Source organism: Stenella coeruleoalba (genome assembly GCF_951394435.1).
Source record: "Stenella coeruleoalba genome assembly, chromosome: 6".
In the NCBI taxonomy this organism is placed as follows: Eukaryota; Metazoa; Chordata; class Mammalia; order Artiodactyla; family Delphinidae; genus Stenella; species Stenella coeruleoalba.
In genome coordinates, this window is record NC_137151.1 from 86659322 (window position 1) to 86676990 (window position 17669).

Sequence of the window (17669 nt, forward strand, 5' to 3'; positions counted from 1 at the left end):
CCAGCCTGTCTCTGGAGCTCATTTAGGCGGTGCTCTGAATCCCCTCTCCTTGTGCATCCCGAAACAGTGGTCTCTTGCCTCTTAGGCAGGTCCACAGGCAGGTCCAGACTTTTTCCCAGACTCCCTCCCGGCTAGCTGTGGCATACTAGCCCCATTCAGGCTGTGTTCACACAGCCAACCCCCGTCCTCTCCCTGGGATCTGATCTCCAAAGCCTGAGCCTCAGCTCCCAGCCCCAACCCGCCCCGGCAATTGAGCAGACAAGCCTCTCAGGCTGGTGAGTGCTGGTTGGTACTGATCCTCTGTGTGGGAATCTCTCCCCTTTGCCCTCTGCACCCTTATTGCTATGCTCTCCTCCGTGGCTCTGAAGCTTCCCCCAGTCACCCCCAGTCTCCACCAGTGAAGGGGCTTCCTAGTGTGTGGAAACTTTTCCTCCTTCACAGCTCCCTCCCAGAGGTGCAGGTCCTGTCCCTATTCTTTTGTCTCTGTGTTTTCTCTTTTCTTTTGCACTACCCAGGTACGTGGGGAGTTTCTTGCCTTTGGGAAGTCTGAGGTCTTCTGCCAGCTTTCAGTAGGTGTTCTGTAGGAGTTATTCCACATGTAAATGTATTTTATGTATTTGTGGGGAGGAAGGTGATCTCCATGTGTTACCACTCCAGCATCTTGAAGGTCTCTCAGTATTAATTTTTCTTTCAGTGTTTGGTAGAATTCACCAGTGAAGTCATCTGATCCTGGGTTTTTCTGTGTTGTGAGATATTTGGTTGCTTATTCAATCTATTTATTTATTATTGGTCTGTTCATATTTTCCATTTCATCCTGAATAAGTCTTGGCAAGATTGTGCATTTCTAGGAATTCATTCATTTCGTTTAGGCTATGTAATTTGTTGGCATATAGTACTCTTTTATCCTATGTGTGTTTGTTGTATCAATTGTAAGATCTCTTTTATTTTTATTTATTTGAATCTTTTCTCTCTTTTTTTTAGTCCAGCTAGAGATTTATCTCTTTTGTTTATCTCTCTGAAAAACTCGAACTTAGTTTTGTTGATCCTTTTTTTTTTTGGTACACGGGCCTCTCACTGTTGTGGCCTCTCCCATTGCGGAGCACAGGCTCTGGACGCGCAGGCTCAGTGGCCATGGCTTATGGGCCGAGCCGCTCTGCAGCATATGGGATATTCCCGGACCGGGGCACGAACTCATGTCCCCTGCATCGGCAGGCGGACTCTCAACCACTGCGCCACCAGGGAAGCCCTGTTGATCCTTTTTAATAGTTGTATTTCTGGTCTCTAATTTATTTTCACTTTAATCTTTATTATTTCCTTCCTTCTGATACTTTTGGGCTTATTTTTCTTTTTTCTTTTTTCTTTTTCTTTTTTCTAGTTCCTTCAGGTATAGTTAGGTTGTTTACTTGAGACCTTTCTAATTTTTTAATATATGTATTTATCACTATAAACTCCTTTTAGAACTGTTTTTGCAGCATCCCATAGGATATGATATGTGTGCTTTCATTTTCATTTGTTTCAAGATAATTTTTTATTTCCCTTTTAATTTCATCTTTGAAACATTGGTTGTTCAGAAATGTGTTGTTTAATTTCCACGTATCTGTAGATTTTTCTGCTTCCTTTTTTTAATATGTTTTACTTTTTGACTTCTAGTTTCATACCATTGTGGTCAGAAAAGATTTTGGTATGATTTCAGTCTTCTTAAATTTGTTTTGTCTTATTTTGTGTCCTGTCTTATTATCTATCTTGGAGAATGTTTCACATGCACTGGAAAAGAGCGCGTAGTCTGCTGCTGTTGGATAGGATGTTCTGTATATATCTGTTATGTCCATTTGCTGTAAAGAGTGGTTCAATCCCAATGTTTCTTTGTGGATTTTCTGTTTGGATTATCTATCCTTTGCTGATAATGGGGTGTGAGTTTCCCTACCATTATGGTATTGTCTATTTCTCGCTTCAGATCTGTTAGTATTTGCTTAATATATTCGGGTGCTTCAATGTTGGGTGCATATAGATTTACAATTATATCTTCTTGATATATTGACCCCTTTATCATCATATAATGACCTAGCTTGTCTCTCGTTACCAGTTTTGGTTTAAAGTCTATTTTGACCAATATAAGTATGGCCAACCCTGCTTTCATTTGATTTCCACTTGCCTGGAATACCATCTTCCATCCCTTCACTTTGAGCCTGTGTGTGTCTTTACAGCTGAAATGAGTCTCCTGTAGGCAGCATATAGTTGGGTCTTATTTATTTATCTTTTGTCTATCTAATTACTCTATGCCTGTTGATTGGTGAATTTTGTTTTATTTTATTTTATTTTTTCCTTTTGGCACTGGCCAGTTCCCCAGGATACAATATTGAGTACAGCCAGTAAGAGCCAGTAGTCTTGTCTTCTTCCCAATAGCAGTGAGGTTGGGAGGGGTGGGAATTACTAATATTTCATCACTGTGTGTTATGTTTCTGTAGGTTCTTGTTTTTGAAACTCAGTGTCAGTAAATGAAGTGTCTTTCTATTTAAAGTTTTTATGAGATTCTTTTCATTGATGGATTTTTAATTTTATCGTATGTTTTTGCATTTCCTCAAATCATCATATGATTTTTCTAATTTTCTTGTGTGTTTTTATGTGGTAAATTTCATTGGTTGATTTGCAAATGTTGTATTCTTGGAGTCCCGAATATTTAGCCTCTGATTTATTCCCAGAAGTAGTTTAAGTCCCCCTGGAAAATACCAGCCAAACCCATAAAGGTTTCCTTCTAAAAGCTTCTTTCCTCTCTGGAATGTTAGTACCTTTAATTTGGTTTGCTTACACAATTCTTTCTACCTTTAAAATTTATTTTAAAATAATTTATTTGGATTTTTAAAGTTGCTCTGTGTGGAAGTTTTGGACTGTTGTGAATGATGTGTCGGCCTGTTGTGAACTGCTTGATCCTATCCAGAAGCACAGTGTCTGTTTATTTAATTTTAACAAATACTTACGTATTTTTTACATATAGGTTGATAATTAGACTTTTTTATTTTTCATGGAATGCCTAGTCTAATGATCATATATTACCTTTTAGAACTTTGAAAGAATACTATCCAGGTAATTAACAATAAAGATAACACATCTACTATTCTCAACAATTTTATTAATTGTAATTTTTATAGTCATTTTCCAAAAGGGAGAACTAAATACAAGAATATAAGTGACCTGTACAATAATTCAAACAATGAGTAGCAAAAGTGTGACAATTTCTTAAAATAGGACAACAGTGAAGTTTTCTGCATTGATTGACTTTCATGAATTATTTCTCTGTAGCATGTAATGCTGTTTGACAGCATTTTGCCCACAGTAAAACTTCTTTTAAAATTGGAGTCAGTTATCTCAAACTCTGCCACTGCTTTATCAACTAAGTTTATATAATATTTTAAATTCTTTGTCAACAGTCTTAACAATTTCTTCACCAAGAGGAGATTCCATCTCAAGAAACTACTTTCTTTGCTCAGCCATAAGAAGTAACTTCTCATCCACTGAAGTTTTATCATGTGATTGCAGCTGTTCAGTTACACCTTTGGGCTCTACATCTATTTCTCATTCTCTTATTGTTTCCACCACCTCTGCAGTTACTTCCTCCACTGCAGTCTTGAACCCTTCAAAATCATCCATGAAGGTTAAAATCAAATTAGTCCGAATTCTGCTAATGTTCATATTTTGACCTCTTCCCATGAATCAGGAATTTTCTTAATAGCATCTAAAATGGTAAATCCTTTCCAGAAGGTTTTGAATTTACTTTTGCCATATTCATTAGAGGAATCACCCATCTATTGCAGTTATAGCGTTATGAGATGTATTCCTTAAATAATAAGACTTGAAAGACAAAATTACTCCTTGATCCATTGGCTGCAGAATGGATGTTGTATTAGCAGGCATGAAAACAACATTAATTTCATTATACATCTCCATCAGAGCTTTTGGGTGACCAGGTGCCTTGTTGATGAGTAGTAATATTTTGAAAGGACTTTTTTTTTTTTTTTTTTCTGAGCAGTAGACCTGAACAGTGGGCTTAAAATACTCAGTAAACTATATTGTAAACAGATGTGCTGTCATCCTGGCTTTGTTGTTCCATTTATAGAGCACAGGCAGAGTGAATTTAGCATAATTTAGGGCTCTCGGATTTTCAGATTGGCAAATGAGAATTGGCTTCAACATAAAGTCACCAGCCCCTAACAAGAATCAGCCTGTAGTTTGAATCTTTGAAGCCATGCATTGACTTCTCCTCTCTAGCTATGAAAGTCATCTTTTTCCAATATAAGGCCATTTCATCTACACTGAAAATCTGTTGTTTAGCCACCTTAATTAATTACCTTAGCTAGATCTTCTGGATAACTTATTGTAGCTTCTACATCAGCACTTGCTACCTTACCTTGCACTTTTATATTATGGAGATGGCTTCTTTCCTTAAATCTCATGAACCAACCTCTGCTAGCTTCAGAGTTTTTTTCTGCAGTTTCCTCAACTCTCTCAGACTTCACAGAATTGAAGAGAGTTAAGACCTTGCTCTGGATTAGGCTTTGGCTTAATTGAATGTTGTGGTTAGTTTGATCTACCCAGACCACTAAAACTTTCTTTATATCAGCAATAAGACTGTTTCTCTTTCTTATCATTCATGTATTCACTGGAGTAGCACTTTTAATTTCCTTCAAGAACTTTTCATTTGCATTTATAACTTGGCTTAACTGTTTAGTGAAAGAGGCCTAGCTTTCAGACTATCTCGACTTTTTAAAAAAAATGTTTATTTATTTATTTATTTGGCTGTGCTGGGTCTTAGTTGTGGCACATGCAATCTTTGATCTTCACTGAGACATGAAAGAGCTTTAGTTGTGACATGCGGGATCTTTTAGTTGCAGCATGTGAACTCTTAGTTGTGGCATGTGGGATCTAGTTCCCTGACCAGAGATTGAACCTCGGCCTCCTGCATTGGGAGCATGGAGTCTTAATCACTGGACCACCAGGGAAGTCCCAGACTATCTCAACTTTTGACTTGCTTTCCTCACTACGCTTAATCATTTCTAGCTTTTCATTCAAAGTGAAAGATGTGTGACTCTTCCTTTCACTTGAACACTTGGAGGCCACTGTAGGATTATTAATTGGTCTAATTTCAATATTCTTGTGTCTCAGGGAATAGGGAGTCTTAAAGAGAGGGAGACAGATGGGGATGGGGAATGACCAGTCAGTGGAGCAATCAGAATATATACAACATTTATTGATTAATAATAATGGGCATGGTTTGGGGTGCCCCCAAGCAATTACAATAGTAACATCAAAGATCACTGATCTCAGATCACCATAAAAAATATAATAATAATTTAAAAGTTGGAAATATTGTGAGAAGTACCAAAATATGACACAGACACAAAATGAGCAAATGCTATTGGAAAAATGGCAATGATAGACTTGCTTTATGCAAGTTTGCCACAAACCTTCAATTTGTAAAAAATGCAAAATCGGTGAAGTGCCATAAAGTGAAGTACAATTAAAAAGGTGTACTTGTAGTAGGTGTTCAGTAAGTATGGGTTGAATGAATAAACACTAGAAACTTAATTCAACATAGCCAAAATTAAGAGCCCACTGTGATTCAAACAAGTTAAAAAGTTATAGCCCTTAATTTCAAAGAGCTGGAGAGATAGACAACTAATTATAATATGCTTTCACGTTATATATTGGCTGAGAAGAAGCAAAAGTATCATGATCTACTAATGAAAAGAAATTATTACTGAAAAATTGAGAAAGTCTTAAATGTTACAGGCATTGAGATCAAACCAAGATTTCTGACTTGTATTCTATTCCTCTGTCTAGTATATACCTTTCATTTTGTTTCTAAATAGTTAAATAGGATTTTATATATGTATATAAAATAGGATTTTATATATATATATATAAATATATATTTAAATATATAAATATATATATTTAAACATATAAATATATATAAATAGGGTCTTATACATGTGTGTGTGTGTATATATATATATATATATATATATATATATATATATAAAATCCTATTTGTATATACATAGTCTAGTCCTAGTCTGATGGTATTTGTCTCCTAATTAGAGTATTTAGAATATTACTTTTTAAAATTTAGATTTTAGGGGCTTCCCTGGTGTTGTAGTGGTTAAGAATCCACCTGCCAATGTAGGGGACAAGGGTTCGAGCCCTGGTCCGGGAAGATCCCACATGCCGCGGAGCAACTAATCCCATGCACCACAACTACTGATCCTGCGCTCTAGAACCTGCGAGCCACAACTACTGAGCCCTTGCACCACAACTACTGAAGCCCACATGCCTAGAGCCTGTGCTTTGCAACAAGAGAAGCCACCGCAATGAGAAGCCCGTGCACTGCAATGAAGAGTAGCCCCTGCTCGCCGCAACTAGAGAAAGCCTATGCACAGCAATGAAGACCCAACACAGCCAAGAAATAAAATAAATTAAATTAAAAAAAATAAAATAAAATTTAGATTTTAGTTTTTTAGAACAGTTTAAAGTTCACAGAAAAATTGAAGGAAAAGTTCAGAGGTTTTCCATATGCCTTCCCCCTCCTACACATGCATAGCCTCCCCCATTAGTCTATTTACACTTAATTTAATTTTTGACATACTAAAGTTTGGCAGTTATATTCATTGAGCAGTTAAAGTTTTTAATTCCATTTTATTTCTGGCTTTCATTGTTTATGTTGAGAAGACATTTGTCAATTTTATTTTTTTCCTTTGAAGGTGATGATAATTTTTCTTCTGTGATTTTTTTAAATTGTCCTTGTATTATAGCATTATTTGAATTCCCTGTTGCTTCTTTGTATTTATATTGCTAATAATCCTTAAATCTGTGATTTAATTTTTCCCGCTTTGAAAAAAAATTTGGCTTTTGCCTCTTAATATATTGCTCACATCCTGTTCATTTTTTATGGTAATCCAATTACTCATATGCTAGATATTTTTATTACACCCCACATGTCTCCTATGTTCTTTTAATTTTTTTCTATTTATTGTTTCATTATCTTCATGTTTCAGTTCATGAATTATCTTCTTATCTATTTTGCACTACATTAATTCCCTTTTCAGATCTAGAATTTCAATTTGGGTCTTTTTTTGATAATTTCTATTTCTCTTATGAGAATTCCTATTTGTTCAGTTATTGCAAACATATCTTCCTTTGTATTCTTGAGCCAAGTTATTGTATATAATATACTTTAAAATTTGTCTTTTGATTAAAATATCTGGGTAATCTCAGAATTGTTTCTTATATAACTTTTCCCTGAGTTGTGTTTGACATTTTCCCCATTTTTTTTCTTATCTTTAGTGACATTTGTGTTTTACGTTTGATATTTTGAGTGGTATCTTTCTCCAAAGACTTTTTTATTTGTTTTTATTTTTTGTAGTCATTTAACCTGGTTGAACTCAGTTTGAAGTCTGTCTCCCTTGCAATTCAAAGAGGTCTCCGATCTGTTTCTCTAGACTTAGCTTGGCTTTTTGGAGTTTATTCATGCATGTAGTTCAGGAATCAGCCAGAAATTTACATCCAATTTAAATGCAGAATTTGGGGATAAGAAGGAGATATAAGCAGAGTTTTAACCCCATATTTGCTCTTTATTTTTATTATTTATTTTTTTCTACTTTTATTTCTATTTATTTTTATTCTACTTTATTTTTTGTTTTCCTCTTGTACCATCTACTTTGCCTGGCTTTTATATTCCCAGTACTCAGTTCTCCCTGTCTTCTAATTATGATTTATAATTTTGATATAGAGAAATTGAAATTCTGGTGCAATCTTTCAAATGCTACTTTTATACTTATTGGAAATTCAAAATTTAGATTTCTGAGTATTTAAACTCATTCATATTTCTATTTATTTGACAAACATAAAATGAAACCTCCCATGTACCAAACAACTTATTAGTTATCATGAACGCAGTGATAAATAGGAAACTAATCTTCATCCTTAAGGATTGGGTCACATGCAAAAACCATCACAATGCAATCTATATAATGCATCATATCCCACAGTATTTACGACTGATAGGTAAAATGTCCTAGTGCCCCCCTCAAATTTTATCTTATAGAAAATAGTTTGTTATTATTTTTGTTGTTGGTTTTAACTGTGGATTCAATCACAAATCCTTTAAGATAGACTTAGCATTTCCCATGGATCTTTTCTTTCTCTTTCTAAAAGAATCCCTATGGATATCTCTCATTAAAACCTTTTTACAAGGATTTTGCACATCACATAATATATACTCCCATTGTCAGCCTTTAACCCAATTCTGTTTTTATACTCACAAAATCACCTTGTGCTGTTCTCACATAATGCTGAAGTGATTGAAATGTTGGCAGTTCATTTATTATGATTTTAAAACTTTGAAAGGATTTATAAAAGGCGTTAGAAGCTCTAGAATGTTAACACTCAAATCTCACTCTCCTTCTACCTAAGCTAATACGTGTACACGTTTCTGCAAGGTCGACTACAGGAGAGTATCTAGTCAGTGAGAAGGGAATTGAAAATTGTCTCAAAGATAGCAAAAACCACAGCAACAATACCCTAAGGCCAGTACTTCAAATAGAAGCAATCATCAACTAGTCCCAATGAATCCATTCATCATTTCTTTCACCAAGGAGTGCAGGGACTGTTTCTTATATGTCTTTATGCTCTCGGTCCCTAGCTAAGTTTTACTTTCAGAGCAGGAGTTAGGAAGTATCTTTTGCCCTAAAAATGACAGCCTACTATGTGTATCAAACTGAGATTGGTAGGTGAGAGTTATGAGTAAATGATATTATTCTTGTCCTCAAGGAATTCACAAAATTGAGAAAGACAGGCAAATAAGCTAAACATTAAGTGTGATTATATAAATGTGATTGTGATCTGATAAACAGGGTACTGTGGGAGAAGAGTGAAGGATCAACCTTGGCCTTTTAAAAAGTGGTTCCAACAAATATAAGTCATGAATGAGAAAGGAGGAAATTTTCAACTGAACTAGGGAGAAGGAAGTCCTTGATTACAACCCAAACCAATGTATAAATAGCACAGAAGCAAGAAAGAGCAGGACCTTTTAAGGGAACTTTCAGCAATTCTGTATGTTGGGAAATCAGCCAGCATCAGGTAAAAATGATTTATAGATTTTATTCTTTAGGTGATATGGAATGATATGCCTACTTTATGTAGGAAAAAATTTCTGAAACTGTGATGACACTTCTCTTTGCTTACTCAGCACTTATTCTCACCATACCCCTAGTTACATCCTTATACAACTCTTATTTTATTCAGTTACCTACTTTTTAAAACATTGTCATTTTGGTTGAGGGAGGTAAATCTGATTCTAGCAGGGATAAATCTCAATTGTTCTAAATATCCAGGACTTCCCAAATTTTATTTTTTAATCATCACACACATGCAATAAGATAGAATTTCGGGATACATTAGGGTAAATGGCTGAAGCTTCTCTCAGTAGGAAGCTCCATTGACTAGGCTCTGTTCAGCCCCTCTGAGCATGGAAGACCCAATAGATCATCGCACCTATAATGCCGTCACAGCATTTCATTTGGGAATGATTCCTCTAAACAGTTTACATTAATTGTGTCTCTCTGAGTCATGAGCCCATGACTGAGGTCATTTAACACAAGCATTACCTTACTGTCCGTTATTCTTTCAGAAGTGTTAGTGTTAAGCGACAAGCCCTTGTTGATATGCACAGCCATCTCATAATCATGAAGGGCACCAAAAACGAAGAAGTTAACATATAGAAGACAGAAAGGAGAAGCAGGATCTTTGAGCAAATAGCAAAGCAGCTGAATTAGCCACGCTGAAGCCTAACTTCATACAGTAACAATCAAATAAAATGCTTTAAACCTACGATGTTCAAGTCCAAAAGCACATGCAGTGGCCACCAGAGCCTCTTTATATTAATGCCAAGTTTTTACATCAAATGTTGTAAGGAGGGGTGTAGAGAATGCTCAAGATTTTAGCTCTCCTGATTTTCATCCATTTGAGAATTGCAATGACTAAAGCAGATAGTTATTTAAACATCATCTTTGTTAATAAGTCTAATATTTGGGAATGTATGTCACTTATAGCTATGGCAGGTGGACTTCATAATACTAACTCCAGGATTAAGCAGTGCAGGACCTGGACAGGCCTTTCTCCACAAGAGCAAGTCCTCTTTTTGTATGTAGAGTGGGTCCCCTTGTGGGCATCTCTCCCAATAGAGGAAGGAGAGAGGAAGGGCCCTGAGTATATATGCTAAGTTTCTCCTTTTCAAATTTTCCAGTCAGGCAAGTGAGTGAGGAGAAAAGCCAGAAGTGCTAATATAATGAGATACCTTTTCACACAGAAGAAAATATCAGGATATAAACATACCTCCTCCCCAGTAGATATGTGTTTGGAATCATCAAATAAATCCAGTTGAAATGGATGACATGGTAAGAATAAGAATGAGTGGAGGGAAGAGAAAAGAAAGGCCAGTAATAGGTCTGTGAGGAATACTCACATTTAAGATGCTGGTGGAGGCACATATTTTGCAAAGGGAATTGAGAAGTGACAAATGTTTAGATAGACCCTATAGAAAATAAATATAGGTAAGGTAAATTTTATGAAGAAACACTTAGATAAGTCAACTGCTAAAATGGGTAGGGGTCAAAAGCATAGAAGTGCCTATATGAAAGCTGGCAGTGATGAAGCCATTACAAGTTTCATGGAAGCAGCCTGTAATGGTGAATGGCGAATGAGAGAAAATAGACTGTGAAAAGAAATTATTGTGTGGCTTAGTGTTAAGCGACAAGGGTTTTTTTTTTTTTTTTTTCTGTACACAGGCCTCTCACTGTTGGGCCCTCTCCCGTTGCAGAGCACAGGCTCCGGATGCGCAGGCTCAGTGGCCATGGCTCACAGGCCCAGACACTCTGCGGCATGTGGGATCTTCCCGGACAGGGGCACGAACCCGTGTCCCCTACATCCGCAGGCGGACTCTGAACCACTGCACCACCAGGGAAGCCCAGGGCTGTTTTTCAAGACAAGAAAAATATGAGCAATCTTATAAGCAGCAAGGAGAGAGTAGATAGGTATGGGGACAGTGAAGATATGGAAGAATAGAGACACAGGCTATGTCCATTGCAAAGATAGGACAGCAGTTTTGAGTAGGTAAAATAAAAAGCCCTGAGTAGGGGAAAGAAGAGGCAAATAAATTAATGTATCAGAATAGAGAGCCCAGAAATAAACTCACATAAATATTGTGATCTTTGGCAAAAAAGCAAAAGGTGATACAATAGAGCAAGGATAGTATTTTCAATGAATGGTACTGGAATGACTGGAAATCCACATGCAAAACATAAAAAGTCTGTGAATAGATTTATTTATTTAACTTTCACAAAAAGTAACTGAAAATGGATTATAGACCTGAATGTAAACACAAAAATATAAAAATCCTATAACATAGGAAAAAATCTATTTGACCTTGTGTTTGGTGATGATTTTTTAGATATGACATCAAAGGCAAGATCCTGAGGGCAGCTTACTTCCAATAGGCAAAGGGGTGAGGTACCCTTGAATACACAGGCTAAGAGACATATATACACATGCTAGAAAAAATTGATAAGCTTGACTTCATTAAAATTAAAAACTTCTGCTCTGTGAAAGTCAATATCAAGACAATAATAGGATAAGCCACAGACTGGGAGGGAACATTTGCAAAATAAATATCTGATAAAAGACTGTTATTCAAAATATACCAAAAAACTCTTAAAACTCAACAATATAAAAACAAACAACCTAATTTAAACGTGGACCAAGGACCTTAGCAGATACCTCATTGAGGAAGATATACAGATGGCAAGTAAGTACATGAAAAGATGCTTCACATCATATGTCCTCAGGGAAATGCAAATTAAAACAACAAGATATTACTACACACCTATTAGAATGGCATAAAACCAGACCATTTACATCAAAAATCCAGAACACTGACAACACCAAATACTGGAGAGGATTTGGAGCAGTAGGAACTCTTCATTCATTGCTGGCAGAAATGCAAAACGGTACAGTCACTTTGGAAGTGATTTGGCAATTTCTTACAAAACTAAATATACTCTTACCGTATGTTCCAGCAATCACATTTCTTGGTATTTACCCAAAGGAGTTCAAAACTTACGTTTACATAAAACCTGCAAGTGGATGTTTATATTAGCTTTATTAATATTGTCAAAAGTTGGATGCAACCAGATGTCTTCAGTAGGTAAATGGATGAATAAACTGTGGTATGAAATATTATTCAGCAGTAAAAAGAAATGATATATCAAATCATGAAAGTCATGGGGGGACCTTCAGTGAATATTACTAAGTAAAAGAAACCCAATTTGAAAAGGCTACGTACTTTATGATTCCAACAATATGACATTCTGGAAAAGGCAAAACTATGGACACAGTAAAAAGATCAATAGTTACGAGAGCTTAGGCAAGAAGAAGAGATAAATAGGCTAAGCACAGGGAATTTTTAGGGCAGCAAAACTGCTCTGTACGGTACTATAATAATGGGTACATGTCACTAAACTTTTGTCCAAATGCATAGAATGTATAACACCAAGAGTGAACCATAATGTAATCTGTGGAATTTGGGTGATAATGATGAGTCAATCAATGTAGTTTCATCAATTGTAAAAAATGTGCTACCCTGGTGGGGGATGTTGGTAGTGTGAAAATCTATGCATTTGTGTGGCCAGGGAGTATATGGGAAATCTTTGTACCTTCCTTTCAATTTTGATGTGAACCTAAAACTGCTTTAAAAAATAAAGTCTACTAAAAGAAAGAATAAGACCTGGGCATGGGTGGGGTATTGGATGCTAAACCTCTTCCTAGACTTTAGTTGAAAGAAATAAAAATGGTTATAGATAGGTTTCTAAATGCTAGAACAAGATTAGGTCTTTTTTATCTGGAAAGCCTCCTTTCAAAAATTAAGTGAAAAGCAAGTGAGGAGGCATTAAAAGGGTCTTAAGGGTTAGGACCAACTTCCCTGGCAAAAGGGAATAATTACTATTGTTATAGACTATAGATTCTTGTTGGTATTTACCACCCTTGCTATAAAATTTTCTCCTTTGTACTATTCAGCTGCATAAGTTTAAGAGGAGTCATTTGTTTGACTTAGTAGAGAGTTGGAGATTTGCCAAACAGGACAGTCAAAAGACAGGGAAGCAAGTGAATTAAAGGTGATGAGAAAGGCACTGAACAACTCATCAGTGCTCTAACTTCACAGGAAAAGTAGAACAGAGAGTGTCTAGTAAGATGCTTCATTTCATCAGTAGTCACAGGATTAAATGTAGGTCAATATATTATCTTTATTTTTTTATTCTTTTTTCTGTCTTTTGGATAGAAAAAACATAATAGAAATATAATGTCTGCTACAAAATATATTTAGATATAATCTCTTACTAACAATTTTGTGTTGGTGGTATTAATTGATGAAATCAAAAGCCTCCAACTTTGATCAACTTTCTTAAGCTCTTTTGAAAGAGCAATCAGTTTAGGAGGACAATCTTTCATCCAGTTTTATGTAATAGAATGTTTTTATTACTGGTAACATGTAAATAAGTGGAAATGGGATATTGGTTTTTGTAAGTGCATATATTGTAGCAAATGGCAATGAAAATTTACTTTGAGCTTGTTCCTGGTTTATAATTGCACAAATATTCAAACTAGGTAAGTTTAAGGAGTCCTTTTAAGCGCACTCCCCTTTGGATGTCTGTTAATGTCTTACAGAAGTATGTTTTATAGAATTATAAAACTTGTCTCATAGAAATATAGGTTTTTTTTCATATTCTCAAGAATAATATCCTTGATTTTATTTAGACTTACATGTTGTTATGGAATATGAAGATGGAGCACTAAATAGTACTAGTGATAAGTCCAAACTAAATCCTATCTTGCGCTTTGTAATAACTCATTGGGGAATTTAGAAACAACTATCTAATGTTCCAATATCATGTGGTTGAGATCTCAGAGCCCATTTTTAAAAATTAAAATTAATATCAAGAATAAAAAGTTATCAGAAGTAACTCTAAACACAATGTCAGGTAGTAGATGTCTTAATTCACCTCTGTTCTACAATTTTTACCTCACTCTGAGGCTACAGTGGCATGGGTCATACACAAACTATCTTCTCAAGTTTATAATGACTTTTCTTCACTTAACATCAGCATTGTTCCAAATATTTCTGTTTCACAGCTGAGTTATATATTCCGATAAAATACATGAAACATTGAGAGTTTTTATCAAAACTTTATTAAATGTTAAGGTTTTTTATATTTCACAATGTACTTTTTACTTACAAATTATATAAAACTTAGACATTTAAGTGTGGACCAATCAAGAAATAAAGATAATTAGCATTTTTCACACATTTTGTAAACATGCACCCTTATAGTTTGTCAAATATTTCACATTTGTGTCAGACTTTATTAACTACCAGATTACATAAACATTTCCAAATAATAAGATTCCTTACCTACATTGATGGGGTTGTTCCTATTTAACACATTTTGCATTCTTCAGCTTCTCATTGACTCATTTATCACTTAAGCTTTGTAAGTTTTTTGACATTATTGTACTCACCAATCATGATTCTTAAATTTTTAAAATTTATTGCACTCCTTAATATTCATTCAAGGAGCTAGAAAAAATCAATCATAAATACATTTAGGAAAAAATTGACTTATATTATTTGCATTTATCAATGTTTTTATTAGGTCATGATTTATTTTATTGAAATATGCACTATAACCTCTTTAAGTTTGTAGTCTGATAGAGGTTATATGGTATCCATGTCATGCACAAGGAGTCATGGAAACAGCATTAAAGTTATTTTGAGCTGGATCCCAGAAGACTCCATGAAGAGCATTTGGGTTGGCCTCTGTAAAACCTATAGGATCAATCTATTTTCAATATCTATTTACACTGCGTTTTGAATTCAACAAGTTGTTACTTCCATGTGATAACACTCATTAGAGTCTATAGGTTATTTTTTCACTTCCCTCTTCATATTCTTGTATTTTATTTCTAATCCTTTTCATCTATTATTGTAATTTTCTTTTTTGGACATGAAATATTTAATAGAGTCAGATAAGCATACTACCTGCCTAGAGGTAGCACATAAATTCTAAGAATAGTCAACAGTGCATTGCTTTAAATATTTGCTCAGCAAACTGGCAATAGCACCTTAGATGCCTTAACCCTCTGCTCCTTTTTATTTCAGTTTAATCTCATTTAATAAATACACACATATATATAGTTATAGTTATATTCACACACATGCATTCGCTGAACCGCCAAGAGACTCTTCATATTTTGCTTCCTAAATTCTGATTTTAAAAATCCTAAATGCCAGATGTATACATTAAATGCTAGGAGAGTTGGAGAGTGGCTAAGACCTTACCCAAGACCTCTTCTCTCATCTGATTTTGACCCAATTGAGAATTAGAACAAATAAAGCAGGTAGATATTTAAATATCACTGTTATTAGTGGTACATCTAATATTTGGGACTGAATGTAGTTTATAGCTGTGGCAAGTGGATTCCATAATACTAACTCTAGGATTAGGCAGTGCAAGGCCTGGGCAGGCTTTCCTCTACAGGAACAAATGCTGTCTCCTCCTAGTAGGTAGAATGGGTCCCCTTGTGGGCATCTTTCTTCCAATAGGGGAAAGGGAGAGGAAAGGCCATGAATACAAATGCTAAGTTTCTCCATTTCTAATTCTTCAGTTGGGCAGGTGAGTGAGGAGAGAGGACAGAAATGTGTGTATATATATATATATAATTCTCCATATATATAATTCATGTATATGTACATATTAATATGTATTAAAGGATACAGTTAAATAGATTTGATTTTACTCTGCTATTGAATTTTTAAAAATAGCACAATCATGTTACAGAACATTTCCATAATCATTTATAGTAAATTCTCTTCTTCTACCTCTAGTCCTAGGTAACATCTGATGAACTCTCTGTTGCTATAGTTTTGACTTTTCTCAGTATCATACAATATCTGACCTTTTTGTCTACCTTCTTCTGCTGAACATAATGCTTTTGAGATTCATCAAAGCTGGTGTATGTGTCAGTAATTTGCCCTTCTTAATTGCTGACTATTCTATGGTATGGATGTAACAACATTTGCTTTTCCGTGTATAATTTGATGAACATTGGATTGTATCTAGTTTTTTGACTGATATAAATGAAGCCGATATGAACATTTGAGTAGAAATCTTTGCATTGACATAAATTTTTCATATCACTTTTGCAAACACTGAGGAGTGGTATTTGTGGTTCATATGGTAAGTATACGCTTAACTTTATAAGAAATTGCCAAAGTGTTTTTCAAGGTGGTTATACCATTTTACATTTCACCAACAGTGCACACAGATTCAACCTCCATGTCCTCAAGTCTTTAAAACTGTCTAGTTCTCTGTATTGCCCAGATATTTATTTTCAAACTTGTTTTCTAATAATTTCAAGTGTCTGTCCTTGAGAAATGCTTAACAATACACAATTTCCCCCCAAATGATCAATTTTGTCTTTTATTGTGGAAATTCAACTTCTTTACTTATGGAGTAACACACTCAAACGGTGATTTATTCCTTCAGTTTACATTATGTTTAATTTAATCTTTATTTTACATCACTGTTTCATTCTCTTTTGTAATCTTAATTTGTCTGGTTTGGTGAAGTTGCTGTTTTTTCCTCATAGTTATTTTCCCCTCATGGATACTGATAATCAAGATTTCACTCCTCTAATTTTAGCCTGTTTTATTGGTCCACTAACCCTCATAACAGTACAACTAAAAGTACTTTGAGTTTTCTGACACTAGGAGAAAAGAACGATTGCAACTTTTGCTTAGGTATTGGAAGCTGTTCTTGGAAGTTTCCCTCTTGGAATGCAGTCATCATGATGGGAGAAACCAAAACTGAGAAATAGGCAAATCAGATAACTATCCCCACTGAGCTCTCGGTAGTATTCAGAAGACTGATAAAGTGAGAGAGACAAGCGAGAATCTACTTAGCTGAGTCCAGTAAACCATAGAACTGTGAGAGATAAAATATAAAAAATAATTTTGAAGCCAGTAAGTTTTGGAGTGTTTTAATACACAGAGATAAATAATTGGAACACATGAAAATTTATTTTATATTCACTAATCTTCAACTAAAGTGTACATTTGGCAGGTATATGTATAAACAAAAAGACATAGTAGTATTAGCAATACTTTTGATTTGTCACCAATAGAAAACACAGGTGATTTTATATCATATACAGGTGGAATATATATTTTTAAATGCTTTTTACAGATATCAATACTTTGAAATTGTTGTGTTTCTAAGCATGCAATAGATCTTGTTATTATTGTGTTAATAAAGAAGCACATGATAATACACATTTGTTTTTAAAACTTGGTAAATTTAGTTCAATGTAATTGTAATCCTAATCTAATTCTATATAATTTTATTTGTAATCCTAAAATTTTAACTGTAGGCATTTAAAAACATTATTCTGAAAGAGGGTTCTTAGGCTTCAAATGGCCTCAAAGAAGCCCATGACACAAATATTGTTAAAAAACCTGCTTTGTAGCAAGTCTCTTTTTTCCAAAAAAATCTTTACTTAGCACTTCT